Source organism: Talpa occidentalis, unplaced genomic scaffold, assembly GCF_014898055.3.
Source record: "Talpa occidentalis isolate TD23 unplaced genomic scaffold, MPIMG_talOcc4v2.1 talOcc4.15, whole genome shotgun sequence".
In the NCBI taxonomy this organism is placed as follows: Eukaryota; Metazoa; Chordata; class Mammalia; order Eulipotyphla; family Talpidae; genus Talpa; species Talpa occidentalis.
Window position 1 is genome coordinate 22610872 of NW_023601543.1, and position 10123 is coordinate 22620994.

Here is a 10123-nt window from a genome sequence, read left to right on the forward strand (position 1 = left end):
TTTTTAGCTGTCGTGTTGACATTTCATTGACTGTTTCTTTCTCAGTTGTTACCAAATATCATGTATTGTTCTAAACTATCTTGTCAAAAAAGGCTTTCATTAAGCCAACATCCTTAGAAGTGTAATAAGATGCCATCAAAATATTTGACAGCTTATTATGTGCCAGGCAGGTTTCTCAGTGCTTTACATTATTTGAAGCATTTAATCCTCATAATAATCCTATGAAATGAGCATAATTATTATCCCCATTTTACAAGGAGAAAACTGAGAATCAAAGTTTAAGTGATTAGTCCTTCATCATACATCAGCAAGGGAACAGGATGAAGAGACCACCTCATGCATGGTAGCCTCACAATTATAATTTCTACCAAGCAGTTTACTTCCCTACTAAGGGGAAGAGAGGCAACAGATATTTAGTGAAAGACTGCAGGAATTAGACTCACAACACCTAGACTTTAATCCCAGTCCTGTCACTGAGTAGCTATATAAACCATGGGCAAATTCCCTCCCCTATTTGGGCTACAATTTCCTAACCCAGAAAAATGAGTAAGGTGGACTACAGGTTTTCTCAGATCCTTTTCAGTTTTAAGGTCCTGTGAGTCTGTAAGTATAGATTTCTTACTAAAAGCATTATTTAAAAAAATACTTATGAATGTATCTTTTATAGAGAATTTCTTGTTCAAATAGAAATTCTTTGTTTCCAATTCAGCAAAGCACTATTGCTCTGGGCTATCTGCCTGGATGGAGAAATAAGTCTTACAACATAAAACTGGATGTTCCTATGAAGGTCATTGAAATAGGATCCCACCTTTTTGCTTTCTGCTAAAGACAGGATGTAACAATTACACACAAGTAATAAGCATGACATTTAATATTTTCATTTTTTCTTACTGCTTTCCTCTACGAATACGGCTAACCCACCTTGTGGCTTGACTTGGCTTCATAAGGAATGAATTTTTCCCCATGTCTAAAGTCTTGTCAGTCTGGAAATGTTTAAATATTTAGGTATTTTGTTTCTGACATGCAACAAATTTTGCCAAGTTTCATAGCTCAACAGTCTACCAGTTCTGGTACTAAACCATAATGAACAAAGAATACAGTGTTAACATAGTCTTCTCCCACTCACTGAGATGGTGTGATTTGTAATGAATGGTAGGTATTAATGCCTACAGATTTAGATCCATTTGTACCACAAATAATCAATTTGGAAAGAAAAACATTTCTGGTCTCCAATTTGAAGAAAAAACAAACTAAATATAAGTAAGCAGCTGTGCTCCCTGAAATCTAGTCTTTAAGGGCACAATGATGGCTCTGTGCGTCTTGTCTATTGAGGAATAAATGGCAGGAGAGCAGTTTTCAAAAATATCAGAGAGTTTTTAAATGTCAGGTTTACTACCTTTCATTGTCATTTTACTTGGCACCTTGAGCAATCTTAGATCTAGGCTTGCAGAGATAATCTTCAGTATCATCTCCCTGGGGGTCAATACATTTGCCCAGTGATGCTGATAGTCACAGGAAGTAGAGATTTATTTTTGTTCCTTTGTTTTGTTTTGTTTTTTTAGTTGATAATTAGTTCAGTTGAAGACAGTGGGGATTTTCTGAGGTTTTTTTATACATACACAATTAAAGGTCATGAGGCTGGAGTCAGCTAAGCCAGCTGGGAAGCTGGGCCAGATCCCAGAAGAAAACTGAAAAGTACAATCCGCACAGTATGACTTTCTATGTGTAATTATGCAATTATGAATGTCCTATGTGTATAGAACAAGGGAGCAGATGGGTTAAGATGTAGGCTCTCCAGATCTCAAGACTATAAATATAAATGATCACCATTACCAGGATGTACTCAAATGTTATTTACTATCATAAATCCCCTATATAAAGGGGTAGACATTACTTCAAAAATAAGTGACCGTTTAAATTAATACTTTCAAAGATTTCTAAGGCAACCACTAACAGGAATTTTAAAACAAAAGCTTTCTAGTAGCCTAACTCTTAATTATGCTCCCTTTCTTATCTGCATTGTACACTAGAAAGATGTGGATTTTTTTTAAATTTTTTTTAGAAAGATCTGGATTTTAATTCTCATCTGCTAGTATATGGATGACATTGAGGAAATCTCTTAATTACCTTGGACTCACTTCTGTTTCTTTAAAACAAGGTATTGGACCAGTTGATGCAATATTTTCTCCCTGAAAAAAAAAAGGTTATGAATTTAAGGAATAAGGATATAAAGGTTAAACCCTCTTAGTAACATATTCTACTTTTTCCTCAAACCTTTGTCCTATGGTTTTTGTAGAACCATTGTAGACTCAAACAGAGCTGAAACTAATGGAATCACACATTCTATTTCAATGATGACTGATCCAAGGAAATATTGCAACGTTCACATTAAGTTCAATGAGAGAAGACTGCATACCTATAATTACCTAAATAATTAAAAGACAGCATTTATTGACAGGGCACTTTACTAGCACTTTACTCATGCCATCTAATTTAATTTTCATGACAACCTGTTTGTCTAAAATGAAGGTACCCAGAAAGAGTATCTCTTCTCCCTAGATTAGTTCTCATCTAGCTGAAAACTAAGACCATAGAGATCTCTGCATATGGAGAACAAAATTTTACCTTTACTAATAAAGCAATTAGAAGTAAATTAGAGAATGTGGCTTATCTCTGTGGACAAACAGACTGTAATACCAGACAACATAAGTGGACAGATCAGGCATATGAGAAGTACAATCCAGACATCACTGAATCCAGGCATCATTGACCAACTGAACTTTGGCCCCTACAGTATGAAGGAGCAGAGCGGAATGTACGCCCCTTGAAAGCCACTCATCTCCCAGGAGGAAGGAAAAGAGGGTAAGTTGGGCTATAAATACCATGCTCCTCCTACACATACCAATTAGGAAATTTATTGCACCTCTATGAAAAATAATATGGTGGGGCATGAAGCCAGAAATGCTAATGGACCTTCATACAAACACAGAGAGATACTGGACATGGGGGTAGGGTGGAGGTGGGAAGCAAATAACCCTAAGGAAACTGAGGTTCAGAGAAACCAAGTGATTTGGTGGAGTTCACACAACTAGTAAGAGGAAGAGTTAGGCTTCCATCCCAGTTCTGTCTGACTCCAGAACCCATATCATGCCCCCATTTTTTTTCTTTCCCCATATTGTTACCATGTGGCTTCCACTGTAGGTATATTTAACTACTCACTGAAGACACAACAATAATTTCCTCAACTAAAACCCCCCTGCTATGCAAGAGTCATAGATTGTGGCTATATCTCCAGAACAATCACTACAGAAGAACCATCAGAGCTCTGACAGTGAGGGATTATCACAAGGACAGATGGCTCGATTCTTAAAATGACCAACAAAGTGCCTCACCTATGTGAGAAACCAAAGAACTTTTTAGCTTTTACTTATTTATTTGTGTAGATTAAAAAATGACAGGAACATTGACTACTCTGTGATCTCCCGCCATTTTGATCCTGCTGCTACCTATACTAGATCATGTAAATAATGAAAGAGTGTTTTTAGTGGAATTTTTCTAAGTAAAGACAGTATCTGCTAATGTTTCCCAGCTTACAAATTCTAGCCATATGCCGTGATATTTCAATTAAAAAAACTTCTGACAATAAATTTCATCATAAAAAATTCACTCTGGGATTGGAAGGACTGGGATAAATTTCAGCATCTCCAGCAAAGAATTAGAGGGGATAATAATTTAAGAGGAAAGAGACCCTCTGAAGTACACGACCTGAACCCAGCACAACAGAAAACTATGTACTTGAGTTCAGAGTGAGAAGAGTAGTGATTGTGTGTCAATAGCGATTGGCACATTATCCAAAGAGAGGGAGGAGATAATGCAGTAGGCCAGTGAGTGACACTAGGAAGTAGTACCATCATGGCAACAATGAGCCCATAGGTCTCTTAAATATTGTCCCCTGTACTGTCAAGGATTCTGATGACAAAATTTAGCAGTGGAATGCATAATCTTCACTAGTAGATATCTAGCCTCTATCTCTCTATCTCTTTTCAGTAGACACTTGGCCTCTGAATACTCCTTATTTTCCAAATCTGTATTACATGAAGGAGACAAGCAAGGTACCAAATCATGCAGGCAAAGTGATGGTGAAAATAGTCCATCTTTCCCCATAGACGGTATACAAAGATTTGAAAATGTCGAAATTGAAATCATCCAAAAGCAGATTTGTTTTATTTTTTTTTTTTTTTTTTTTTTTTTTTTTTTTTTTTTCAATATTATTTTTATTTTATATTCCCCCATACAATTGCAAACGCCCCATTCTGACCCCAATCCTTCCCCTCCGCCCCCCACCCCCCAAAAAGTGTCTCTGGCTCATAGTTTTTTGTTGATTTTGATTTTCACTTTCTATATTCATTTCCTGGTCCCTATTTAAGTTTTCTAGATTCCTGCTATGAGTGAGACCATCCGGTATTTTTCTTTTTCTTTTGGCTTATTTCGCTGAGCATGATCCCTTCCAGTGCCATCCATGTTGCTGCAAATTGCATGTGTTTATCTTTTTTGAATGCTGAGTAATATTCCATGGTATATATGTACCACATCTTCTTGATCCAGTCATCTATTTTTGGGCATTTGGGTTGTTTCCAAAGCTTAGCTATTGTAAACAGTGCTGCTATAAACATAGGAGTGCAGGTGCTCTTTGGAATTGATGTTTCTGTGTCCTTTGGGTAAATACCTACCAAAAGCAATATACAGATTCAATGCTATTCCAATCAAAAATCTCAATGGCATTCTTCAAAGAAATAGAAACAATTATTGATGAAATCATATGGAATCACCAAAAACCCCGAATAGCCAAAGCTCTACTGAAAAAAAAAGAAGGGAAATGGAGCATCACACTCCCAGACTTCAAACTCTACTACAAAGCCATAATCATCAAAACTGCATGGTATTGAACAAGAACAGACATACAGACCAATGGAATCGAATAGAAAATCCAGAAATAAACCCACAGATTTATGGTCAACTAATCTTTGACAAAGGAGCAAAGACTATGCATTGGAGCAAAGAAAGTTTGTTCAATAGATGGTGCTGGGAAAAACTGGGTCGCTACATGCAAAGAATGAAGCTGACCACTACCTCACACCATACACAAAATCAACTCAAAATGGATTAAAGAACTAGACATAAGACCTGAAACCATAAAATACATAGAAGGAAATATAGGCGAAACACTACGGGATTTGCACATCAAAGACATCTTTACAGACACATCACCCAAAGCATGATAGTGAAGAGAAAGATAAACAGCTGGGACTACATCAAATTAAAGAGCTTCTGCACAGCAAAGAGACAATAACAAAAACAAAGAGAAAACCCCACCAACTGGGAGAACATTTTTGCACCCAACACTAATGATAAAGGACTGATCACAAAAATCTGCAAAGAGCTGATGAGACCTCAGCAACAACAAAGAAAATAATCCAGTCAAAAAATGGGCAGAAGAGCTAAAAAGAAACTTCTCTGAAGAGGAAATGCAAATGGCCACAGACATATGAAAAAATGTTCAACATCACTTGTAATCAGGGAAATGCAAATCAAAACTACCATGAGATACCATCTCACACCAGTGAGAATGGCACATATTAAAAAAACTAGCAACACAAATGTTGGAGGATGTGGAGAAAGGAACTCTTGTGCACTGTTGGTGGGAGTGCAAACTGGTCCAACCAACTATGGAGAGCTGTGTGGAGATTTCTGGACCTACTAAACATAGAGCTTCCATATGATCCAGCAATCCACTCCTAGTATTTACCCAAAAGCAGATTTGTTTTTAAATCTAAAAACATACACAGGGAGTTCTGGAAGACACCATAGTGAAGATGCTCATTAAATGCATCACTAAATCATGTAAAATGCAGTAGGTAGTCACAAATTCACAGGCTGTGTTTCATTTTCTGCTACAGAAAACATCTTCTCATTACCAACAGAGCTGAGAAGCTGTTGAAGATATCATTACTCTTAATAAGGTTATTTATTTTCTTCATGATGGTGACAAGAGCTAGTAGCAAAAGCATAGGGGAGAAAGGGCATCGTTGCAAGTACCCAGATATTATTTCCAGGAAATACATTATATTATTTGTGTAAATTGGGAGTAATAGAAGAGAAGATAGCAAATAATAAGAAGCTGATTCTTCAGCCAAACTATCTAAATTTAAATCTAAATCCTAGCTTGTTAAAGATGCCTATAAGGAAATCTAATTCACCTACATTAAAATCCTTTTCAAGATTCAAACTAATGCTGGAATTTAGGACTATAATATCTCTATAGTATTTAACCTCTGGGAACCTACGTGATCATCATATGAAAGAAAAATGAAAATGTCTTTTTGTTTGTCTCCTTTGTTTGTGCTTTATCAGAAAAGAAACATAGCAAAAGGTTGTGAGCCAGAACAAATCTCTGGTTCTCTCCTTTGGTTATCACAGGTTTCTACTTTGCTCTTAATAAGTATTTTGAGAAATGTGCAAATGAATGAATTTTCCTTGGTTAGGTTTGTTTGACATACAGCCGAGACATGTGCTCTAATGACCACCATAGATTTAAAGGAAAAAGGAGAAAAAGGGGGACTAATACCTCCTTCACTGAATAAATATTTATTTAAAACTATGTGCCAAGGGGCCTCCTTGGTGGCACAGGTGTTAAACACAGTGCTATCAAGCTATCGCCAGCCACTGCAGCACGAGTTCGATCCCCAGCCAGGGAGATGACCTATGTGGCGCAGCAGACCTCTCCTGTCTCACAAGCTTCTCCCCTCAGCAGTGTATTTCAGTCGATCTGCCTGTTCTGCTCCTCACTCTGTCTGTGGTGAATCCTCTTACCCCACACCACTGGCTTATACCCCAGTTCTTGCATGCATATATAAATAAATCTTAAAAAAAAAAAAACTATATGCCAAGAGCTCTGACACACCTTGGAGGTAAAAAGAATAAGTGAACCGGACTCTGCCTTTGGTTCACAAGGAATTTAAAGCAGCCATTAAGTAATTAGACAAACAGAAAATTAGACAATATGCTATATAGAATACTCTAAGCTTGGGCTGTGATAACAAAATATAACAGGCTGTGGGGCTTAAACAATAGAAAGTCATTGTCTCACAGTTCTGCAGGTTAGAAATCCAAGATAAGGTGTCAGCAGTGTTGATCTTTGGTAAGGCCTCTATCCTTGACTTGTAGAGGGCTATCTTCTAGCTGTGTCCCCACAGGCTCTTTCCTCTATGTATGTGGAAAGAGAGAGACAGAGACATGAGAGAGAGTGAAAGAGACAGAGAAAGAACCAGAGAGCTAAGAGAGCATTCCTGGGTCTCTTCTTAGAAGGACACCAACCTTATCAGATTAGGATACCATCCTTACCATCTCACTTAACATTAGTTCTTTTCTTCAAGGCCTTATCCCCAAACACAGTCACCTTGCAAGGTAGGGCTTTTATTTTTTTATTTTTATTTTTTTTTAAAGATTCATTTATTTATACAAGCACTGGGTACAGTCAGAAGCGCGGGAGGGTGAGAGAATTCACCAGAGCCAGAGGGGAGAGCAGAGCAGGCAGATTGACGAAGTACACTGCTGAGGGGAGCAGGAGAGGTCTGCACACCATGTGGGCCCCTCTCCTGGTGGCCGGGGATCGAACCGGCGCTGCAGAGGCTGCGGGCAGCTTCGCAGCCCAGTGCTCAACCGCTGCACCACCGGGGATGCCCACAAGGTAGGGCTTTTATATACGAATTGGGAGGAGCCATAAAGAGGTGGGCATTAGGTCATCACATCATCCCTATGAGTGTGATTCCCTAGTTTACCAAATCAAAGAAGTCTTCCCTGAAAAAGACATTTACGGTGAGCCGGAAGCACGAGTATAGTTAACTTGGCCAAGAATAGGAGTTGCAACAACATAGACAAAAGTTACAAAATATGGAATATTCAAAGAAATGAAATAATCTTAAACCACTGGGAGCACAGAGAGGGAAGGCATCCGTGATACAAGGTGGAAGAGGCAGACAGAGGACAGATCACCCTCCGAGCCTTATGAAAGGGTTTTGTCTCTATGCTCCGGGTAATGAGAAGTCATGGCACAGTTTAAAACAGGGTTCTTTAGAAAGAAAACCCTGACTGCAGTGTGAGCATGGACGTGAGAGTACTTGCCAATGATAGCATACTCTTGTTTTACAGCTTTAGCGGAAGGACCTTGGTACATGGCCCTACTCAACATTTTTTTTTAAAGATTTATTTATTTATTTACACAAGCACTGTGTACAGTCAGAGTGTGGGAGGGTGAGAGAATTCACCAGAGCCAGAGCGGAGAGCAGAGCAGGTAGAAGGACCGAAGTACACTGCTGAGGGGAGCAGCGGGCGGCAGGAGAGGTCTGCTGCGCCATGTGGGACCCTCACCGGCGGCCAGGGATGGAATCTGTGCTGCAGAGGCTGCGGGCAGCTTCGCAGCCCAGCGCTCAACAGCTGCGCCCCCAGGGGAGGCCGGGCCCTACTCAACATTTTACGAATAGCCACCCTCAACATGCAACAGTACTTCTGCCATGTTGCCACAAAAGATGGGTATCTATGCCCCTCCTTTTCCTGGGGGGAAACAGTGGAAATGAATGGCATGGAGATGATGCCCCTGGCTTAATATCCCCTTTGCCATTCTCCCCCTCTTTCAATGATAACAGTAATTAATATTTATTGATCACATACCATATGTCAGACATCGTGGTATTTCACACAGGTTATTTAATCCTCAAAATAACCCTATGATAGGGGCCTCCCTGGTGGCACAAGGAGTTAAGTACAGCACTGTGAGGCTGTCCGCAGCCTCTGCAGCACGAGTTCGATCCCCGGCCAGCCAGGGAGGTACCCGGTTGGCACAGCAGACCTCTCCTGTCTTGCCGGCTGCTCCCCTCAGCAGTGTATTTCAGTCAGCCAGCCTGTTCTGTTTCCCATTCTGTTTCTGGTGAATGTTCTTGCCCTGCTGCACCTCTGGCCTGTAGCCCAATTCTTGTTTGCATAAACAAATCTTTAAAAAAAATAACCCTATGATGTAGATACTGTTATGTCTCTACAGATTACAACACTAAAGCTTTGAAGGAGTTCTCTAACTTTTCACAGAGAGCAACCTGTGCAGTGAGAGAGAGCTGTGGTTTTATTATTTAAAAGCACTGCCTGGGCTCAGTCTAAGTAGCAGGACAGTCAGGGGATGATACAAAGAAGGAATCACCCCTTCTCTGATTCATCATTGCACTCACATCCACGGCCTCTGCCTTGAAAAGCTTCAACAGATTATAGAAATGCCTGATTGTTATCAGCTTGAGAAAGGATGTTCTCTTTATTTCATCATCCTGTGGAATTAGCATTAACCCAAGACTATAAGATCCTCAAACTTCACTGAAGGAAAGGCACTATGGGAGGTAATGGACTTTTCCATCAAGTGTCTATTATTTAACCTAGTCTTTCACCTCACCAAGAAGATGGCATCTGATCCCATACGTCAACTGCAGAATAGTTAAATGAAAATAACAGGAAATCGGAGAATGGTTTCGCAATGTTTATTTCCGAGTTAAAGTACAGATTCAATCTTCTAATTTCCTTAATGGGCATAATGCTAGTCTGGCAAATTATTAACAGTTTGGATTGGATTCAAAAATTTGATTATATATTTCATTAAGCTCATATTTACTGGAGCACAAGAAAACTTAGAGTAACAAGAATCAAAAGTCAATTTTACTGCCCATATTATGAGCAGATGGAGCATAGACATTTAAAAACGCCAAGTGTTTTGATTAAGAGCCTGATTACAATCAGATCAGGATGAAGAATAATGACCCTATACAAAGGTTCTCTGAATTTTAAATACTACTGGACCTCTACTTGACTTCTTTGAAATCAGATATAGTTTTTATAAAATCAGAGTTTGAAAAACAAAAACAAATCCTGAGCACACTCAAATAAAAACAGATAGTAAAGGGCTTGTTTTCAGGAGATCAAGGACAGACTTTGCCTTAATGTGGCCAAATCAATGAGTTATTACTGTTATCACACAAGCGGGAGTAAGCTTTTGGAAGTAATGACTTATAAAGGTAGCATGGGTTGAAAA